The 5,422-nt window shown below is 48.0% G+C and overlaps 1 long non-coding RNA gene across 1 annotated transcript; it reads right to left on the minus strand.

The window, feature by feature from the left end:
- Positions 1-4,158: 4,158 nt before the first annotated feature.
- Positions 4,159-5,215, minus strand: LOC114069248. The gene is made up of 3 exons (XR_003573747.1): positions 5,148-5,215; positions 5,004-5,055; positions 4,159-4,502 (listed from the first exon to the last, which is right to left on the minus strand). It is a non-coding gene; the product is annotated as an uncharacterized LOC114069248 (long non-coding RNA).
- Positions 5,216-5,422: the final 207 nt, after the last annotated feature.

Raw genomic sequence — 5,422 nt, forward strand, 5'->3', positions numbered from 1 at the left:
CTTGTTACCAGCAAGGATTGTCTTTGAATCCCAGTTCTTTCCATCTTGAGATACAACACAAGAGGGGTGAATTGCATGCGCTGGTGGACTGAAATCAGAAGGATTTACCCAAGGCAGTTACCACATGGGATGGAGGCAGTAACTAAATAAAATACAGTCAGGATTCAGTCTATCCCCCAGGACCACAAATAATAGAAAGGAAGGAAATTTTACAAACTAAACCATCACTGTGTCTGTCTCTGGCTTTTCCCTGGTGAAATTCAAGTTTCCTAATAATGAGGATTAACGTCAAACCTTTAAAGAGAGTTCGGAGCGTGAGAAGGCAGCAGACAAGTGCAGCAATTCCTTAGCTTTGCACACTCACTCTCTTTTACAGCTTTCTAGTCTGGGTCCACACCAAGAGGTCTCCCACCCTGACAGGGTGTTTGGGCACAAAATCACCCACTTTGCTTGTCCATGCATCCCTTGCTGCTGAAAACACTGTACTGGGGTAGCCCACCAGCAGCATCGCCTCCCTGCACCGCAGGTACGCTTTCCCCAACCAGCTCCCCTGGGAGCACGCACAGACACACAGACACAATGAGAGCCTCCAACTGGAAATTCAAACAAAAATATGGCTGTCTACTCCAAAAGGGAAACTCATTTACAAAGGTCATCTCTGTCAAGGAAGAGTGATGTGTTACTCTCCTCTTGGAGGTGACTGCTGTCGCTCCTCTGCCGAGTTCCATTCATGAGCATAGTTTTGAAAGAGAAGAAAGAAAAAAAAAAAGAGAGAGAGAAAAGAGACAAAAGCCCGGCAAGCCCCCTATTCACAGAGCTAGCCCTGCAACTCCCCTTCCCCTCCTTGGGTAAATTCAGCTTCAAAAGACATTAACATCTTTTCCTACCTTCGTTCTCATCGGAGACAGAAGCCCTTCCATTTTGGTCCAATCCTCATGCCAATCCTCGTCCCCAACTTAGTATCTCGTTCCTCTCTCAAGCATCCCACACGAACAAGAGCATGTCAGGGACCGCCAGCGACACCTTTCACGGGAGCTCAGCCAGCTGCCAACCTGCCAACTTGCAATCCTCAGTCGCGTGGAGCACCGTTCCTGGAGAGACCTTCCTCCCTCTCCCTCCTCTCTCCCTCTCTGTGCATAATCTGCCCGCAGCTATGTTTGTACCATCGCGGCTGACAAACGATCCCTGCCTTACGTAATGCATTCAGCACAGGACAGGCGATCCCAGCCCAGCCGCGGGGACCCGGTCGGCGGCAGCGATGGGAAGGCGCGGGACTTCGCCCTGCCTTTTGTGCCGCTGGGTTTAATCTGGGAACGTCCCCGTGCGGGGCTGATGCTCCTCCGCTCTCCGCGCTAGCAAGGGAAGCACCGGGAAAACTTCGTCACCGTGAGAGACTGTGGATTCCCTGGGACTGACTTAAAAGGGTGTCATCCTGATTCCGAGCTTCAGCCCAGGAGGCTTTCCCCGCTCGTGAAACGCCAGCAGTTGGAGCATTTTCTGCTGGGAGCGTTTGCTGTCAGTGAGTGACCAAACCCACGCTGAAAGGGAGTTCCTGTCAATTGTCAGCCGGGAACTCGGGGAGAGAAAGAAAGAAAGAGGGCTAAACAAAAGGAATATGGTCCTGCAAAGTTGGTCAGCGAAAGATACTCCGTGAATGCATTTCTATTAGCATTCTAATTCAGATCAGAGTGTGCCTTTGTGAAAAAATCCCTAATTGCCCCCACTTCCCGCATTTTATTTTCTGTCATAGAGTGATGTTGAGACTGAACCTCTTTCAGAGAAAAATCTGACTGAAAAATGGGCTTTAGACCTACAAATACACCAGTGTTCAGTCCCCAGGACTGGACCAGACCAGTCCAAAGTAAAACCCCTTTGAAACACCATCAAATTACCGCCAGCTGCCCATCACTGCTCTAAAGGTTGGCTACTCCCAGGGCTACCCCACTTCCTAAATCAGACACAAAAGACTCCCCTTTCCCATCTCAAGGGATAACCTTACACATACCAGTGCCCAGTTGCTGTCAAAAATTGAAATTAAATACACTGTTACACCACCAGAACTTGATTTTTGGTGTTAGAAAATCACTGTCAGGCTGGTTGGAGCATACTGCAGATGGAAATTTCTAATGCCCTTTAACATCCAGCTCTTCTTTTAGGCCCCAAAGCTACGTCCTCAGGGAAAGTCACCATCTGATTCAGGTACTGAGCTAGATCTGGTTGAACTCCTGGCATTGCCACGTGTTCCCTGGATGACCATGGGGATTCATTTAGCTTTAACCATCTAAAACTCTGTTTCCTGATTCTAGCCAGCCACTGAGGCTTCTGCAAGACCAACAAGAGAGACAGGTTCTTTCCCAAAGTTATTCACCCCAACTATACTATGCCAAAGAGAATCCTGTCCTCTGCTCCTCTGTGGTTCCTCACCTCTACATAAACCTCTGCTGTTCCTCTGGTTTCGTGCTTTGGCTGCTCAGGCCAGGGACTATCCTTGCCCACATGTATCCTTCATGCTCAGCCTGGGCTCCTGGAGGCTACACCAAAGAGGGAGAAGATGCAAAGGAATATGTTCATGGTGGTGTCACGGTGGTTCATGGCATCCCAGGGTATAAAGCAGAGACACGCACAACTCCTGCTCTGCAAGCCCCAGCAAAAGTGTTCCAAACTGTGACACAGATAAGGGTGTTCAAGCCCACGCATCCCTTTTCCTCTCTATCTCTCCCAATCCTTTTGGCCTGTAGATCTTGCAGATTTAGGCCATTTTTCTTATTATTCTTTATGGTGTAAAAACAGGGAGGGGAGGTGCCCCCTACAGTAATTAATATTCATGTCAAAGATAATTAACTGTTCTCAGCCAAATTCAGGTCCTTATCAAATGTGAACAAATCTGATCATATCACACTGAAAGCAGAGATAAGTTTTCCAGAGCTAGAGACACGGTACAGTGCTGGCAGGCTCATCCACTTCTTGCTGGATGTATACAAATATGTTTTGCTATTGGTATTAAACAGACTTTAGTAAGACTTAGAATAGATGGCAGCAGGAATTCCAGGCTCCTGTAAAACAAGGCCACTGTGATTTTTCTGCTGTACAATGTAGTGTCAGACTCTGATGAGAAATTTACAAGTGTGTGCATCTGTGAAACATCCAAATCGTCAGGAGAATTGGAGTCTCCAAAATGTCAAGGAGATCATAAAGAGAGAGGGGTATCTGGGTATTTTGGAGATCTCAGGCCAGGTGATCAAGCTTTAATACAATATGATAATGTGGATGATGCATCCACGGTAGCATATGAACACCCAGTTCTCCTAAAACTCAGTTCTGTCAGTTCTGATTTGTACTAGGCTAAACCACAGTGCCTCATGAGGATTCCTGTCTTATCTTTGTTTACAAGCAAAAAAAAAAAAAAAAAAAAAAAAAAAAAAAAGGGTATTTTTCCTAAAGCCCAGAAGAGTAATTCAGTCTGGGACCAGAAAAGCAAGCTGGTGCCTTTCTGGTTCAGCAGCACTCAAAGCCTCTCTGATCTGAATGGATTGGGAATTGTGCTGATACTGCATGAGTCAGAGCAGAGCCCAGATCAGCAGGATGAGCAGGAATAGGAAAGAGTATGGTGCTGTTTGAGCAGCACCCGTGGCCGTGGCTGTGAGCCAGCAGTGAGTCTGCCTGTCCGTGGAGTGCAGGCTGTGACCCCCTACTGCATCCCAAAGGATGCTCTGGGTGAGTTATCAGCTCCTGTGTGGCATTACCACGAGCCACAGCTGAAGCGGTGTGTGACAGCAAGGTCTATTCACATCCACCTTCATCAGTGGGGCTGGGGGACCCAGGTGGATCTGCCTGTGCACATTTTGTCTTGGCTCCTTGGAAAGTTTGGCAATTTCCAGTTAAGAGCTGGAGCAACAGTGGATGAATGGGTACTGTGCATCACGTCATCCTCCTCTTGAGTTCCAGACACCAGGCAGAACTTGAGCTCTACTACCATCTAGGCAAATACTCTGCTTTAGCCTAGGCAACCACCAACCTGTCCTCCTTGTGCTACAGGAACAGGATGGCCATTCTTGGCATACTCCAGCGTGTTTGCAACCTCCCTTCACATTCAGAGCAGAAATTTTTCATCTGTGGGAGCTAGAGAAGTTTATCCTCATGTTAAAGTGAGAACTTTAGCTGCTGTAGCCAGGAGAGTAGCGCTGCAGGAGTGTGTGCCAGGGTCTGACACTTCGTTCCTCTCCTGGGCTGCAACTCATGGCAATGCTCAAATTACCACAGACTTGTTCTGCAGCCTCAGCTCCTCTGATTTTCAGATCAAAGGCACTGCAGAGGCTAAAGGAGCATGTGAACACTTGCAATCTCATTCTCTTTCTGGGGAGGGGAGCAGCATTTGACTCAGATCCTGGGCAGCTACACCCAGCATATCTCAAGTTCTCCATCTGCAGAAGAAGGGACCAACTTGTCTGGTTTGCACAGGTGTTGCAGAGGTTCACCCTGTCCTGGATTCAACCCACCACATCCTAGAAGATGGGAATATAATCACTCTTAGCTTCTTAACTAGTCATGGGAGTGAGATACCTTGAAACCCCCTCATATGTTGTCATAATCTAAATGTCTGCTGGGCTCTAGGCAGCAGACCAAAGTAGATGTCTACCTAGAGCCTGGTACATCCTACCTGGATTCAGCCTTGAAGATGAATCTCTTTCTAGATTCTGCTGACTATGTTGACAGACCTCCATTGACCAGAATGAAAGCAGAGATGTCTCCTGATATTAAGCCAAGTAGATGTAAATGGCTGATTTTAAGTGCTTTATTCTGCAGCTGAATCTTGCCCTGTGTAGCCAGTAGTAGGAAAAAATGGCCCAAAAAAGCCTTATGTTCACTGTCAGGCTATTGATTGAAAGTCCTAAAAACAGCCAAACTCAATGGTATGTAATTGAACCCTCAGCTTTCCTCTTGTTCACCCTTTGTGGGTGCGTCCGAGATGAGATAAAACTTCTGTAAATAAAACCCTTCCTAACCTTTGGGGTGGGGATGCCAACACAGAGACAAGTTGTGCTGCCTGTACTGCTCCTGCAAGACAGAGGGAATTTGGATTTAGACCCAGTCCCCGTTGCTCTGTGATGCAAAAAGCTGCCACCTCCTCCTGCCTTCCACCCCCGGACCTGTAGGTGAGCGGGACAATAGATGCTGTGGCAGCCCAGCTGTCCCTGCGTGTGTGCCCCTGGCCGACCCGGCAACTGGTCATTTCATTCATCGAACAAAAGGTAGCATCGCCGTGTTGCCATGGCGACACCCCGCCATCCGAGTGGCTACAGCATCGTACAAGGGAGGGGAAAACATCCCAGTCACATACCGGGGCTGCGCTGAAACCCATCTTATATTTAGAACAGGCAGCGCGGGGAATACTAATGAATATTTAACACTCGGAGTGCCTTTC

The sequence above is a fragment of the Empidonax traillii genome, unplaced genomic scaffold, assembly GCF_003031625.1.
Source record: "Empidonax traillii isolate 1590-97213 ecotype Southwest subspecies unplaced genomic scaffold, ASM303162v1 scaffold1219:size299213, whole genome shotgun sequence".
Lineage (NCBI taxonomy): Eukaryota > Metazoa > Chordata > Aves > Passeriformes > Tyrannidae > Empidonax > Empidonax traillii.